The 16,905-nt window shown below is 49.4% G+C and overlaps 1 protein-coding gene across 4 annotated transcripts in view; it reads left to right on the top strand.

Annotated features, from left to right (window-relative positions):
• The first annotated feature begins 5,148 nt into the window (after positions 1–5,148).
• Positions 5,149–16,905, top strand: part of RUBCNL (rubicon like autophagy enhancer) — a 47,459-nt gene continuing 35,702 nt past the window's right edge. Inside the window, exons 1-2 of one of the 4 annotated variants that reach the window (XM_025182108.2) lie at positions 5,149–5,163; positions 10,110–10,323. The gene's annotated coding sequence lies outside the window, so the exon portion shown is untranslated. Of the gene's footprint in view, positions 5,164–10,109; positions 10,324–12,171; positions 12,454–16,905 lie in introns of those variants that run through there. The other 3 variants (XM_075919024.1, XM_075919022.1, XM_075919023.1) reach the window with 3 other exon arrangements.

The raw sequence follows: 16,905 nt of genomic DNA, 5'->3' as shown, positions 1-16,905 counted from the left end.
TCACCCTCACGTTGCGGAGTTGGGGAGGGGGCTGGGCATCATCCTCTGCGTCCCCAGGGAGAACTGACCCCTTCTCTTCTTTCTCTACAGCTGCACCAGCTGCTCGTGCAGGGCGCACCACCCCGCCCGGGACATGCTCCCGCACCCGCAGCCTGCTCCGGACCGCCAGCACAGAGCAGGAGTACAGGGACCAGCACCTTGGGGCCCTGCGAGCTGTGCACTGCACATTACAGGTGTGGATGAGGGAAGACCTGCAGTTCCGCCACGAGCTGCTGGCTGAGCTCCGAGGGCAGAGCACCAACCTGCAGCTCCTGCTGCAGAGCATGGTGCCCGTGCTGGTCCTGCACCTGCTGCCCCCCCCAACTGCTGTCCCTCCTCCCACTCCTGCTCCCCCTCCCACCTCTCCCTCCTCAACCCCCACAACCTCTTCCTCAATGTCCACACCCCCCACCTCAACCTCCGCACCCTCCACCCCATCCCCCCGGGGACGCCAAGGCCCCCTCCCTCGCCGTGCTGGGAGGCAGTTGGCCCGGCGAGACCCCCACCCCTGATCCTTCAGTTTCCCCACCCCCTCCTTTCCCTTGCTTCCCCCTTTCAGCTCCCTCCTCCCAGTTTTCCCCCTCCCCTCTCCCAGCCTCTCTCTTCCCCTCTCCCACCTCCTTTTCCCAGTTTCCCCGAGTTTTGTTAAATAAACAGAGTTTCTATTTTTGAACACACGTGTCCTTTATTTTGTACATCAAGAAGAGGGGCTAGGGAAGGGTAAGTGGAAGGAGGTGAGGGAGGAATGGGGTACGAGCCCCCGATGGGGAGGACTGGGCTGGCTCTGTGGGCTTCTGGGGGTGGAAGCTCTCCTGCAGTCCCCCAATTGCCCCCTCTCCCCAGATGGCAGCCTGCGGCAAGTGCAGCCGGGTTGATGGCCGAGTGGTGTGATGTGCTCAGTGTGGGTAGTCCGGGCACTCCAAGCCAGGACTGCTTTGCAAGCGGGGCACCCCTGAGAACTGTCTGTCCGGGGTGGGGGTCGGGTCCCTTTAAGCGCAGCCCTGGGCTAGCCTGAGACAGCATCTCCACGCTCTAAGTCCTCCTCTGATGCCCTCCCGGCACTGCTTCCGGCCATCCTTAAGCCCAGTTCAGGGTCCACTCTGTGTGGACATGCTAGTTCGAATAACAAAACGCTAATTCGAACTAGTTTTTTAGTCTAGATCCGTTAGTTTGAATTAGCTTAGTTCGAATTAACTAATTCGAACTAAGTTAGTTCGAATTAACGTTGTAGTGTAGACGTACCCATAGTTACCAGTCTAGAGTCTGTGTTAATCTAGTGGCCAGCTAAATTGAGCACAGAGTGGAGCAGGGCCTTTGTTGGTCGCGATCCGATGCTCCTCTCAAGATGGTGGCAGACGAACCCAAGTTCCATAGCAAAGCATCCTGCTTTTTATAATCCACTTCTCTTGTTGAAATCCATGGATTCCGCTCTGTCAGCTTGTGACTGGAATGTTATCTTGTTGATGTCAATCGTTCCCAAAACATCTATCGATGGCTCATCCTGTAATCAATCATTTTTTTGGGGTGCTTGGTCCGCTGTAAGGTCGTCAATCTGCCAATTATCCAATCATCTTGTGAGTAGGGGGTATACATCAATGGTTATAGATGGCTCCTCTGCAGTCAGGTTGTCTCGTCCTCTGGCCTTCGCCCACACTCGCTCAACCCCCTTCTTTGGCCATCTGGTTCTGAGCCGTATAACTTTGCATCTTATCTCGACACATTCACACTCCTCTCACACACAAGTAATGTTACAAGGACTTTCGAGGTTACAGATCTGCAATTGTAAATCAAGCAATTAAGGCTTTGGCCTTGCACATTAGCAGTATTCCTCTAATCTTATTAATATAGCCACAAAACCGAGAACTGTTTTTCTACTTTAGGACATTTACTAAACTTCAGAACAAAGAAAATAGACCTTCAACTGTAAGGACTTAATTTAAATGCAAAATATTAAATGTATGTCAATATATATGCCTTATATTGCTATATTATTGCTACATTACTACTATATTACTATATGATTATATATATTACTTACATTACTAAACCTAAGATAAGAAATATAAAAAGAATAAAACTTTCAACCCTAACACTCTCTCCGGGGACACTCTAGAGCTTATACAGAAGTTGACACATTGTAGAGGAAGGAAGAAGGTCAGGCTCAATAGACCGGTGCGCATGGTGTGCAAACGAGCCCACCCCCATTCCCAGTGCTCAGGGTGAAATATCTGATTCACTGAACATGGTGCTTGAGAAGGGAATTGTCAAAATGTGTCTTTGTCTCTCTAGACTGGGACAATATTCAGAGTTTGGGCTGGTCTCATCCTTTCATAACTCCTGACTCATGAACAGCTCCTCAGGATGGAAACAGACCCCTTTTGCCTCATTGGCTCAAAAGTCTTTGGTATGACAAAAGGAGGGATTGTGAGGACAGTTCCCCCTCACACACACACAATTTCAGCTCCATAGGAGAGAAGGGCTGGTTTCCTTCAGACCCACCTGGTTGTCTAGAAAGGTATCTGCAACTCTTCTGTGAGGACCATTTCCTGAATCTCACGGCAGGAGCAGGGGAGGATGAGCAATGGGTGTAGGAACTGAGGCTCTCACTGCCAAAGCTGTCCATGGCCCTGACTGGATGTTTCATCCCTTTGTCCTGTCCCTGAAGGAGGAAGGGCCCAACACACCACTGCCCTGACCAAGGATGGCCCACTGGGGTGCAGGTTAGGAGAACAGACTGGAAAATGGATTTCCTGTCTCTCCTTTTCAGTACTCCCCAGTGCTAAGGTAAAGCTGCCCCTATCCCTCCTGACTATGCTCACCTTCAAGATGTATTGGAGCCTGTCTCTGTCTGGGGCTCTGCCAGCAGGTTCCCCCATATGGCTGGCCTTGTGCAGAGCCTGCAAAGGAAGGGACAGCCATGGGTTACAGTTGGGAGACTGACTGAGCAGGGAGCTATTGAGAGGGAGAAATTTCCCAATTAGCATCGAGACTCTGAGAAGTGGGAGGCTGAGAGGTCTCAGCAGATGTCCAACAGGATGGCTCAAGTCACCACCAGAAAGGATCAGTCTCAGAGCAATTCCAGCCCCACCTCTTTGTGAGGGCCTCCCACAAAGCCATGGAAGGGGGTACCTCTAAGGTTTCTCCTGCCTGCACCTCTGTACTGATTGGCTGATGTCGGAGTCTCTTTGTGAGGTCACCACCACCCTTCCCCAATAGGCCAAGGTCCTGCACAAGGCTTTTGTGATATCATTGTCACACCCACCTCTCCCCTGAAAGGCTGATGTTCTGACCCTAGCCAGCCCCTCTTGGCACACTGACTGACAAGAAATACAGCATTCTCAAATGAGCTACCGAGCAACAACTGTTCATACTCATTAGTCAGCAACTACTTGAGAGGAACTGACACATTAAAGCAGTGGTCTCTAACCTCTTTACACCCAAGATCACTTTTTAAATCTCAGAACAAGCAAAGATCTACCACCCCACCCTTTCCCCAACAGCCTACCCCTTTCGTGAAGCCCTGCCCTCTCTATTCTCCTCCTCTCCATCACTTGCTATCCCCAGCCCTTATATACTCTACTCTGCCACTTTCCCCCCCCAATTCTTATGTAGGAAGAGGTTTTTCCAACATTTGGCATGTCTAGAAACCCCCCTTCTTTTGGAATCCCCCTTATTCCTCATGGAATGAGGAACATAGGGGTTACTGAAAGAGCATGTTTGCTCTTCCACTAAAAAAAGTGGAGGAACATCCCTGGATGCAGATGAGTTTTTCTGGGAGCAGTGGACAGAGTGCTGGGGTGGGGGCAGGGTTCTGAAGCTGGGGAAAGGGTTCTGCAGCAGGGAAAGGGTGTGTGGGGGGAGGAAGGAACGGGAACAGGGTGCAGGGGGGGGAGGGAGTCCCCTGCACCAGCCTCCTCCCAGGTCTCCACCCCTAACCCTCCTCCCCTGCGGCGCAGGGAAGCCCCCGTGCACCTCCTCCAGGGCCGACGCCCCCTCCCGCAGTGCGCCCAGCATGCCACAGACCTGGGGGAGGGGAGCAGTCAGCGCACTTCCAGAACCCCTGGAAGTGGCGCGAAGCTGCAGGATTTCCGTTCACCCCGCGGGAAGCCGGCACTTCCTCCATTGTCGCTGGAGGTAGTGAGTGGGACTTCTTGGGGGTGGAGGGAAAATGGGGGGGCCCTGAACACCTCGCGATTGACTGATTGAGGCCTTGCGATTGACCGATTGATGACTACAGCATTAGAGAGAATCAGGAACTGTGTAGAGAAAATTGCCAAGCAGCACAATCAATCAAATACATGATTGCTTGTGATTTATTTGTTTGGTCTTAAGAGAATTAAAGGACCTCCGTCTTCCTTTTCAATGACCCCCTGCTCTGTCAATCAGCACTTAGACTCTCCAAAGCATTCTCAGCAGATGTACTAAAGGATGGCCCAGGTCACCACAAGAAAGGATCAGTTTCTGAGCACTTTTCCAGTCCCATCTCTTTGTAAAAGTCTCCCTCAGTGTCAGCAACCCCTCCGACACACACACACCTGTTTGGAGGAGGCAGGGAGGAATGGAAGATAGGGGGGGACAAGAGAAGACGAGAAAGAGGGAGGGAAAAAGGAAAGGGGAAACCTAAAAGAACAACCCCTCAATGTCCACAGTGATTCTACCAGATAAAACCCTTGGTAGGAAATTAAATCATCTTAATCTAGTGATTTCTATTCCTAGAATTCAGCTGGTAGCAGGTGAATCAGACTGAACAGAATCCAAACCTCTCTGAGACTTTTACCTTCCACACAGGGACTACAAAACTAGTAGTAGGGAAGGAGAAAACTCGAATGAGGTTCCTCCTCATGCTCACGTACATTAATCCTAATTCTTTCTCAATCCTCAAGGAGGGACCTTGAGAAGGAACCTTGCTACTGCAAAGCCATAGGAGTCTGTGAGGTTGGCCCTGCCTTGCACCTCTGTTCTGTCTGGCTGATGTCAGGGTCTCTCTATGAGGTCACCACATCCCCACCACTGTTCCACAATAGGCTGAGATCCTGCAACAGGCCTTTGTGATGTCACTGCCACACCCATCTGTAAAACAGAGATGTTCCTTTGAGACTTACTGATGAAAACTGCTGTAATAGGGTGAGGTGTTAATTATTATTGTCAACATCCTGAAGTATGGGGGCAGGCATGTTTGCTGAAATGTGAACATATACTAATGGATACTGCACCTCACGTCAATGAAGTACAGTTGTTCTGAGATTAATTATCAATAGCTATGAACAGGCATACTCATTAGGGAGTATGGTACATAGGGAAAGACACAGTTGGTGCCTTCTGACCCATCACGTAATGGGCTCCTTAGACGCAGCTGGTTGCAGTATTATTATGATAGCAGTTAAAGGAAAATAAATGTATGGATTGTACATAAGTGTATTATCCATGAATCATCAGATCTCTGCCCCAATGGCAAATTCTCGTTATATGAAGGTGGCAAGGAAAGTCTGTGCATTTTCTTACTGCGGCCCCAAAACCACTGAGAATTGAAGAGGAGGGAAATATAAAAATGTGAACAGCCTTGTCATCTTCACTCCCACCCATCCTTGTCTGTGTATGAACCATACTTACCTCTATTGCTGTTATACTCAGAGACCTCAATCAGCATCAGAACCCCATGAGGTAGGTGGGGCAAGGACGATAGTTTTGCTTTTTTGGGGAGAAGCCTAGCACATGTTTGGGTGTTCAAACAAAAAAAACATCTGAAAAGAAAGGTTAAAATGAACACAAGCATTCAGGCCTCTCCCCACTAATTGACACAGCTCCCCCTGACCTCAGGCAGCAGGAGTAAGATTGGGACTTAAGACACAAAAATTTTGGTGTAGGTTTAAGAGTGTCCACATGTGGAGCAGTGATAGAAATGTAGCCGTGTTAGTCTGGGGTAGTTGAAGCAAAATGCAGGACAATGTAGCACTTTAAAGACTAACAAGATGGTTTATTAGATGATGAGCTTTCGTGGGCCAGACCCACTTCCTCAGATCAAATAGTGGAAGAAAGTAGTCACAACCATATATACCAAAGGATACAATTAAAAAAAATGAACAAATATGAAAAGGACAAATCACATTGCAGAACAGAAGGGGGATGGGGGGGGTGGGAAGGGGGAGGAAGGAAGGTAAGTGTCTGTGAATTGCTGATATTAAAGGTAGGGAGAGTGGGATGTTTGTGAGTTAATGGTATTACAGGTGATAATTGGGGAAACTGTCTTGGTAATGGGTGAGAAAGTTCAAAGTCTTGTTAAGTCCTTGTTGGCAAGTGTCGAATTTTAACATGAATGACAGTTCAGAGGATTCCCTTTCAAGTGCAGATGTAAAAGGTCTTTGTAGCAGAATGCAGGTGGCTAAGTCATTTAGAGAGTGTCCTTTCTGGTTAAAGTGGCAAGAAACTGTTTTCTCTTTGTGATCTTGTCTGATATCTGTTTTGTGGGCATTAATCCTTTGGCGAAGTGTCTGAGATGTTTGTCCAATGTACATAGCAGATGGACACTTTCGGCACATGATAGCATAGATTATATTTCTGGATGCGCAGGAATATGTGTTCTTGATCTTATAACTCACTTGGTTAGGTCCAATAATGGTATCAGCAGAATGAATATGTGGACAAAGCTGGCAACGGGGTTTGTTGCAAGGGAAGGTACCAGGGTTGGTATTAGTGTGGTATGTCCTGTGGTGGTTGGTAAGAATCATGTGGAGCTATACTGGTAAAACTCGTGTGTAATAATTATGCCAGTAAATTTCCACCTGAAAACAAATGCCTCTCTCAAGCCTGGTTTCCATGAAACAAACATCTTTTTGTTTCATTCTTAACATTGGTTTTTCCCTTAATTTACCACTGCTGTTAAAATATCTTTTGTCCTTCCATTTTCAGTTATGGCCCCCTAGCTTTGGTTATTTCAGTCAAGTTTGGTGAGGGCATTCTTCCAAACAGGTCATTTCCCAGTGTGAAGTATTACAAAGTTTCACTTTACAATAAAAAAGAAAAAGAAAAAGAGGAAGCCCTTTCATAATGTACTATGTCTTACAGACAGCTGCAGTACAAATATAACAATCTCGTAGTCCTCAGAACAGCTTTCCCAAACCACTTGAAAGTTAAAAAGTTTATCTAATCTGGTGTCTTTCTAAGTATTTATATGGACTCCATCAACACAGTAATGTTTGAGTATGTTTCTATATATTAAATATACTAAAGACACAATAATTATTTTATAGTACATACATTAAGGAAAATATAACTTTTCAGAAGCAGGAACTTTAGGCCCCACTCCTGCAACTGGAACTGCACAAGAGGTCCCAGATGCCTAAGAAGTCAATAAATATTGTGGCTTCTATTTCAGGAATGGAGCCTTAGGCTTTGTCTGTAATAGACAAGTTGCGCCAGATTTTTAAAAAATCTAAATAGGTGCAAATGCCCAAATGTAATGCACTTACATCAGTTTAGCCCTCAGTTAAATTTGTTTAGCTGAACTGAGTAATTTACTGATGGAAATATTTTAAAACAATATAAAAAAACTGTCCTTAAGAAATGTTCATATTACTACTGAAGGAACACTAGGTATTTAAATACAGGAACTCTTGTTTAAAAATGAAATACAGAAGTAACCAAATGACTAACAGTGTGTTTCAAAGCTGCTGAACTGTGAACATCTGCATTTTGCTCAGCTGCAACCCATACAATAGCCCAACTCTAATTACATACCAGGTTACAGTAAAAATAAAGGGGTCCCAAAAAAGTAGCGCAAGTATTGTATGTACGACAAAAACAAAGTAGGTTTGATTAAGAAATGACAACAATCAAGAGGCTTGATTTCACTGAAAATGAAGCAATGGGCAGCAATCGGCTATTGCACACCAGGAGTTTGATTGTTCTTTTTTCTGCTGGAGATGCTTATAATATGCTTCCAGAATAATTTCTTTGTAAAGGTATTTTCATAACAAAAGGAACATCATGACTCATCTTGGAATAAAAACTTTCAAGAAGTCATGAGGGTAAAAGAAATAGCGGAAGGGGCGTATAGCATTATTGGGTATGCCTTTCATATACTAATGTAACCCACATACCTAGTGTGGTTCACAGTCCCATGCAGTGGCACTTAGACCACAGCAACAGATAAGAACAAGAGACCTCTATAGCCTGAGCTTTAGTTCAAAGGGTAGAGGTTCCTACACTAAACTCCAGAGGTCCCAGATTCAGATGTGCCTTGTGGTGGTTACAAGTGGGTCTCTGAAGCTTGGGATGTGCTTCCTCAGTTAAGGGAAGTATGTAACCCACACACCTAGGGTATGTCTAGACTACATGCCTCTGCCGATAGAGGCATGTAAATTAGACTACCCGACATAGTCAATGAAGTGAGGATTTGCCTTTGTCGACCGCTCCTGTAAACCTCGTTTCACAAGGCACAAGGGAGCGGTCAACAAAGGCGTTCTCTGTTGACCGATCCGCGTCTTGACTGCCGCGCTGTGCCAACAATCAGCTGAGCCGGCACAGCACGGCGGCCATTTTTATTTTAATGAAGCCGGGGATATTTAAATCCCTGCTTCATTTACTATGTTGGGTAGTCTAATTTACATGCCTCTGTCGGCAGAGGCATGTAGTCTAGACATATTCCTAGTGTGGTTCACTGTCCCATGCAGTGGCACTTAGACCATAGATAAGAACAAGAGACCTCTACAGAACGGGCTGAGAGCCAGCTGGCTTCATAGCTCAAGCTGTAGATGCTCCTATACTAAATTGCTTCAGATCTGCTCTGTGACGGTTATACTATCTATTGTGTGCACTCTAAAAATCCACATAATAATAAGGGGGCAATAAAGTCTAGAGCAGAGGTGGGCAACCTGCAGTCTCCTTCTGGGTTCTAAGTGTGGCCCTTGAGACATTTTGTTTACTGTTGCCCACATGCAGGACTGAAAGATCATGCTGATTTCCAACTGTATAATATTCTTCCTACTAAAGTGACACGTGCGTAACGCAAGGGCATGTGAAGTGAGGTATGTGTGGATTGTACACAACATTGCCTGTCAGAGCTGCACGCTCCCGCCGCATCCAATCAAAGTGCTGCTATGGTTCAGTTGGTGCAACCCACAAGATAACCCTATCTTGGGAGACCATCTTGGTTATGACAATCTTGCAGACCACTGAGATGAAGGAGAGCCTCTCATGCAGCCCATTCACTGGCCTCGGTTGCTCATTGCTGGTCTAAAGTATCCTCATGTTCTGTTGCTCCATCATGACACTAGGGCTACGTCTAGACTGAAAGCCTCTTTCGAAAAAGAGTGTCTAGACTACAACCAGTACTTTTGAAAAAGCAAGCCGCCTTTTCAAAAGAGAGCACCGAGGCAGTCTGGATGCTCTCTTTCAAAAAAGCACAGTTTGCATTACATAGTGCTTTTTTTCGAAAGAGCACTTCAGCACTGGGATTCTGACAGCTCCATAGACCTTCAAACCACTGTGAAGGTCTATTGAGGATGGATCAATGCAGTATCTAAGCTGAAACTGGTAGTCCTTCATGTGTACATCCAGGATAACCAAGCCAAGGCCTTTATCTGTCATTCCACCTCCCTCAGCAAGGGCTCTGGTCAGTGTTCCCTCTAAACTGCCAGTCAGCACAGCTTCACAGGTGATTAATCAGCCACGGCCAGGGTGGGGCTGATTAATCACTTGTGAAGCTGTGGTTCCCTGCAGCTTAGAGGGAACATTGGCTCTGGTCCTTTTTGTTTGCATAGATTCTTAGATCTTAAACCAGGGGATAGTTTGAAAAGCTCCTAATCTTGGAGATGCTACATCATATGCAGTCTTCTAGAATTTTTAACAATTGGACCTCAGGGAAGAGGGGGTTTACAAGCTGGTGTGCATTACAGGAGAAGACAAATGGAAGACGGCCTTTCAAACCCACTATGGGCATTCTGAATATTCAGTAATGCCATTTGGTCTCACCAATGCTCCTGGGACCTTTCCACACTTTATGAACAATGAATTTAGACACATCTTGGAGTAAAATGCAGTCATCTGCCTTAATGAGTTACTTGTGTTTTCAGATAAACCTGAGTAACACTGTTACCACATTCACCTGGGAAGACTATGACATGGAAAGATTATATGTGAAACTGGAAAAATGTACCTTTGACCATCATCCACAATGTTAGAGAAGAAACAGGCAACCCAGGAGCAGAAGGGGTAAACGGAACTGCTTTATTGCCCACACACATTTACCTCAGACATTCAACACAACGTCTGAGTGGCAACCAACAGGTACCAATTAAATCCTTTTATCTGTTTTAGTATGTCTATGATAAGACATGTCTATCACTACTTTTCCTAAAACCTTATTTAGTAATGTTAACTCCCATAAAATGAATATTAATAAGCAGGTGATGAATATTATTATACCTGCCCCTAATTACCATTTTCAGAATTTTAACTTAAATTAATACTTTTCTACGAACACTACAAACCTTCTAAATCAGCAGGTTACAGAGATTACAAGAAATTGAACTCTGAAGATATTTTATACAGAGTCAATAAGGATAAGCAAAAGACACAACAAAGAAGAGCAGCTGCATGCTTATCTATTTTTCTAGGCTGCAAAAAAGAAGGGAAAGAGCATGTTCAAGGGTAATGCCTACTGTGGCTGAACTCCTTACCGCTATCCCAGCCCCCTATTAATTATTACATATCCCAACACACAGCATTTTTGAATAATATCCTTTGGCAAGAGGGCAATAGGATGTACCACCAGAAGGTGAAGGACCTCCACAGCTGGGCAATGCCTTTTCAAAGGAGTACAAAAGAGTATTCATTTTTCTGGGCTTTGCAAATGTTTACTGATGATTCAATCATAGAATCAGAGCTGGAAGAGACCTCAGGAGGTCATGAAGTCCAGCTCCCTGCCCAAGGCAGGACCAATCTCAGCTAAATCAACCCAGCCAGGGCTTTGTCAAGCCAAGACTTAAAAACTTCTAGGGATGGAGATTCCACCTCCTCCCTAGGTAACCCATTCCAGTGCTTCACCACCCTCCTAGTGAAATAGTTTTTCCTAATATCCAACCTAGACCTCTCCCACTTTAACTTGAGACCATTGCTCCTTATTCTGCCATCCATCACTACCATGAACAGCCTCTCTCCATCCTCTTTGGAACCTCCCTTCAGGAAGTTGAAGGCTGCTATCAAATCCCCCCTCACTCCTCTCTTTTGCAGACTAAACAAACCTAAATCCTTCAGTCTCTTCTCGCAGGTCACGTGCTCCAGCTCCCTAATCATTTTGGTTGCCCTATGCTGGACCCTCTCCAATGCATCCGCATCCTTTTTGTAGTGGGGGGCCCAGAACTGGACACAATACTCCAGATGTGGCCTCACCAAAGCCGAATAAAGGGAAATAATGACATCTCTGGATCTGCTGGCAATGCTCCTCTTAATGCATCCTAATATGCCATTAACCTTCTTGGCTGCAAGGGCACAATGTTGACTCATATCTAGCTTCTCATCCACTGTAACCCCCAGGTCCTTTTCTGCAGAACTACTACTTAACTGGTTGGTCCCCAGCCTGTAACTATGCTTGGGATTCTTCCGTCCCAAGTGCAGGACTCTACACTTGTCTTTGTTGAATCTCATGAGATTTCTAGTGGCCCAATCCTCCAATTTGTCTATGTCACTCTGGACCCTATCTCTGCCCTTAAGCGTATCTACCTCTCCCCCCAGCTTAGTGTCATCCGCAAACTTGCTGAGGGTGCAATCCATCCCCTCATCCAGGTCATTAATAAAGATATTGAACAAAACCGGTCCTAGAACCGAACCTTGGGGCACTCCACTAGAAACCTGGAGTTTTGAGTTCAGGATGTGCAGATCCAAATATTGCCTGGCTGAGTTGGAAGGAGGATGTAATAGGCCCCCTGCAGCCCTGCACTCAAGGCGGGTAATAGAAGCTGTTGCTTTGGGGGCAGCCTGACGCCCAGGAGGCAGCCCTGCACCCAACCTGCAAGCGAGGACCTGGAGGGCTGTAGGCTGGGCGGGCGCCGGTCCGCATCGGGACTGCCCCTGCCCCGCCCCACGCAACCCGCTAGGGAGCAGCAGGAGGTCAGGTCAGGGCGGGCCGCGGGAAGACTTGCGAGCTGTTGCTAGAGGCGGCAGCAGCCTGTCTGGCCGGGTGTGTGCGACAGCGAGCGAGCGAGCGAGCGCCCCCCTCCCAGCCCGGCGCTGCAAGCGGGACTGCGCCCAACCCTCACAACCTGCGCGCGGGGCAGAGGCTGGTTGCCCAGCGAGGCTGATGCGCGGGTGAGGGGCCAGGCGGAGCGGGGGCAGCGCCGCGTCGGTCGCTGCTAATTCCAGTGGCGGGGCTCTGGGCCGGGGAGCGGCGTCGGGGCGCGACTGCGGAACCCGGGACAGGTAAGGAATTGCTGGGAGGAGGGGTGCGGGTCGCGGGGGGGGGACAAGCGGAGGGGGGTGCCGGTCGCTGGGGAGGGTAAGCGGAGGGGGTTCAGGTCGCTGGGGGGGGGTAAGCGGAGGGGGGTGCAGGTCGCGGGGGGGGGTAAGCGGAGGGGGTGCAGGTCGCTGGGGGGGGGGTAAGCGGAGGGGGGTGCAGGTCGCGGGGGGGGGGTAAGCGGAGGGGGTGCAGGTCGCGGGAGGGGGGTAAGCGGAGGGGGGTGCAGGTCGCGGGGGGGGGTAAGCGGAGGGGGGTGCAGGTCGCTGGGGGGGTAAGCGGAGGGGGTGCAGGTCGCTGGGGGGGGTAAGCGGAGGGGGTGCAGGTCGCGGGGGGGGTAAGCGGAGGGGGTGCAGGTCGCGGGGGGGGGGGTAAGCGGAGGGGGGTGCAGGTCGCGGGGGGGGGGGTAAGCGGAGGGGGGTGCAGGTCGCGGGGGGGGGGTAAGCGGAGGGGGTGCAGGTCGCGGGGGGGGGGGTAAGCGGAGGGGGGTGCAGGTCGCTGGGGGGGGGTAAGCGGAGGGGGGTGCAGGTCGCTGGGGGGGTAAGCGGAGGGTGGGTGCAGGTCGCTGGGGGGGTAAGCGGAGGGGGGTGCAGGTCGCGGGGGGGGGTAAGCGGAGGGTGGGTGCGGGTCGCTGGGGGGGTAAGCGGAGGGGGGTGCAGGTCGCTGGGGGGGACAGGCGGAGGGGGGTGCAGGTCGCGGGGGGGGGGGGTAAGCGGAGGGGGGTGCAGGTCGCGGGGGGGGGGTAAGCGGAGGGTGGGTGCGGGTCGCTGGGGGGGTAAGCGGAGGGGGGTGCGGGTCGCTGGGGGGGTAAGCGGAGGGTGGGTGCGGCTCGCTGGGGGGGTAAGCGGAGGGGGGTGCGGGTCGCTGGGGGGGACAGGCGGAGGGGGGTGCGGGTCGCTGGGGGGGTAAGCGGAGGGGGGTGCCGGTCGCTGGGCGGAGGGGGGCTGATGATCGCGGCGGTGGGGATAGCGATGCGGCTGTGTGAGTGGGCACCGCGTGGCCGCCCGGAGCAGTGGCGGGCATTGCAGAGAGCCGGAGGCTTGAGGATCCCGGCCCTGCAGCTCGGCTGGTGCGCGCGGAAGCGGAGGCTGCTGCTGGGGTTCGGTTTCGGAATGACCCAGCGAAGGTTCCCGTTCTGCAGGGAGTGAAAGCAGCGCCTGGGGGGCTGAGCCGCGCCTTCGACCCCATCCCGAGAGCAGGGAAGCGCTGGCCAGGGGGAGGGAGGGGATAGTGGCTGGAACTGGACAAGATCAAAGGCAGCTCTGGCTTCCAAGTCTCTTTCTGTCCTGGCTGCCAGCCTACCCGGGTGCTTGCCCCAAACACTCCATTTCCTCCTGCCAGTGCTGATCAAAGCCTGCTCTGACCTGTGCCAGCAGCTGGCTTGCACTGGGGCTGGGTAAGAAAGGGCTCAAAGTAAATAGTCATAGCCACATAGCCTGTCATTGTGTTGCATGGAGTGGCTGGACAGGTATCCTTGTAATTTGATTGCATCAGCTAATAGTCAGAAGTGGATGCTAGGAGAATCAGTCATAAGAAACCTGCAATACTTGTGTGAGATTAAACCTGTCCCAAAAAATATCAGCTAGACTCCCAAAAGATATAACCGAGTCAGCAATGACTGCAAACAGTGTCAGTTAATGCTAGCTGAATTAGGAGTGGTACTGGAACACAACGGTTAAAATTTGCATTTGTTTTCTCAGTGTGTTTTTTGTTTTTTGTTTTTTTACTTTAGCCTGTAAGTATTTTTATAAATTTCTTGCAGGAGGCTTACATGTTTTTGGTTGGTGAGAGGTTGAATTTCTTTTGTCAGTAAGATGCACACTAATATAATAGCATTTATTTAGTGTTTTATGTAACTCCGCCCCCCCCCCCCCCCACACCCAACTTAGTGCACTTTATGCAAAGTTAGTGGCTTTCTTTATAGGTATAATATCTACTCAGTATTCCTGATCTCTAGAATCAGTTAATGTTTATCGTCCGTGGTCTGGAGGGGAGGAATGCAAATGGAAAGCAGGAAACAGGTGTGTTTGTGTGTGTATGTGTGTGTGTGTGTGTGTGTGTGTTAGTTAGCTGTCAATTTCTGAAGAATTTAAACCTGTGGGATTTTGCGGGGAGGGGTCTTTATGATGGCAAAGAATGTGGTAAATCTGTGGAGATATCCAGTCCTACTGTTGCCTCCTGCTTTTCTAAGGGCAGCAAAGACAAACTGGCCTAATTTGGTCAGCTTCAGTGCTGCTGCCCAGAATCTTTTGAAGGTAGTAAAATCATCAAGAATAACATAAGTCTCACTCTAGTGCAGCTTGGGAAAATTATGAAGCGTAGCAGAGTCAAGCTCTGAGAGTGTGTCTGAAAAATGTTGTGTTTTTAACATCTTCAGAGAGGTAGCTGAGTTAGTCTATAACTGGCAAAACTTAAAAAAACAATGAGTTGTACCATGAAAGCTCATGATACCATCTACATCCATGGTCACCAACTGGTCAATCACAATTGACTGGTCGATCACGAGGCCTCAACCAGTCGATCGCGAGGCGTTCGGGCCCCCTATTTTCCCCCCACCCCCGAGAAGCCCCACTACCTACCTCCAGCATAGTGCAGGCTTCCCGCGGGGTGGACGGAAGTCCTGTATGCAGCTTCACGCCACTTCCGGCTGTTCTGGAAGTGCACTGGCTGCTCCCCTCCCACAGCTCAGTGGCGTGGGCCCCGGAGGAGGAGTGCGGTGGTTTCCCTGTGCTGCAGAAGGGGTGAGTCGAGTGCAAGGGTTTCCCTGTGCCGTGGGAGCAGGGTTTGGCCCTGGGGCAGGTGTGCGCGGGGGTTTGGCCCCGGGGCAGGCGCGCGTGGGGAGGAGAATCCTGGGAGGAGGCGGGTGCAGGGGACTCTCTGACCCCCTGTTCCCTCTCCCCACTCCCTTCTCCTCACTTCCGTGTTCCCTCTTCCCTCTCCCCACTCCTCTGTTCCCTCTCCCCACTCTCAGAAACCTGTCCCCACTGTCACCCTGTCCCCAGCCTCAGAAACCTGTCCCCACTGGCATCCTGTCCTCTGACCTCCCGGCACCGTGTTCCTTCTCCCCACTTCCCAGCCTCAGAAACCTGTCCCCACTGGCACCCTGTCCCCTCTCTCCTGTCCCCTGTCCCCAGCTGCAGAACTTGGTCCTCACTGGCACCCTGTCCCCTGCAGAAGCACCCACTAGCACCGTTCCCCAGTACTATGTCCCCGCTCCCACCAAAACAGTTGGGGCCACATTAATGAAGCTTCTGTCCTACAGAAGACTTGGGGAAAAAAGCAACATTATAAGGGTTGTCGATAGCAAGTGATGGAGAGGAGGAGAATAGAGAGGGTGGGGCTTTAAGGAAGGGGTAGGGCTGTAGATCTTGGCTTGTTCTGTCATTTAAAAAGTGACCGTGGGTGTAAAAAGGTTGGAGACCGCTGATGTTTTGTTAGTCTTGAAGGTGCTGATAGACCATTTGTTGTTTTTAACATGTTTGTCTACACTAGGACTTTTAGTTCATGCTAGTAACTAAGTAGTTGTTAGTTGAGAGAACCACATTTTCCCTAGCATAGGCAAAGTTTGAATTTATTCAGAGGAAAGCCAGGGTGAGGTACAAGCTATTGGAGCCACACTCTAAATTCCTGTTTTAATAGGCAAAAAGGATTCATTTTCAATTAGGTTTGCTTAACACAGTTAAAAAAACTCTCATTAAGGTGCTTGAAGTCCTTTTATTGCTGCCCTGTTGTTGCCAAAGGGTGTGTGTGTGTGGGGGGGGAGCGGAAATAACAGCTAACGCTGTTTCAGACATGTTAATTTGCATTTTAACTAAGGTTAAGAGGTCAGTTCAATCCAATTGAAAAGTGTGTTGTTGGGTTGTTGGGTTTTTTTTACCTGAGACAAAGTGGGCTAGGTAATACCTTTGGTTGATGAAAATGAAAAGCTTTTGACTTAGACTTTGTCTATACTTCACAACTTTTAGCCACACAGCTGTGTGGCTAAAATTCAGGCAATGTAAACACAGTTTATTCACATTTTTGCTGACAAAATACTTCCAACCCCAGGAGTGGTGATTGCATTGTTGGTAGAAGGGCTTTTCTGTAGACAATGAGCCCTTTGCACTATTACTTGTCTAGGGCAAAACTTTTGTCTTTCGAAGCACCTGTGAACTTTGATTGACAGTGACCAGGGTGAGGAACCTAGGGCCCAGGGGCTGGATGCAGCCACCTGCTTGCCTGGATCTGTCCCTGGAGGCATGGGGCTCCCCCCAGCATTTGGGAGCTGGTATTGGTGTTCCAACCCTGTGTCTCCACCCCCTTTCCAGCCCATTATTGCATCCCCTCTCTGCTCCTGCACTCTTACCACCCTCCCAGATCCACCACCTGCCCAAACCTCAAGCCTGCTTCCCAGCACCCACCTCCCACACACTGACCCC

Source organism: Pelodiscus sinensis, chromosome 1, assembly GCF_049634645.1.
Source record: "Pelodiscus sinensis isolate JC-2024 chromosome 1, ASM4963464v1, whole genome shotgun sequence".
Lineage (NCBI taxonomy): Eukaryota > Metazoa > Chordata > Testudines > Trionychidae > Pelodiscus > Pelodiscus sinensis.
Note: the sequence above shows the minus strand (reverse complement) of the source record. Positions and strands in the feature narration are given on the sequence as shown.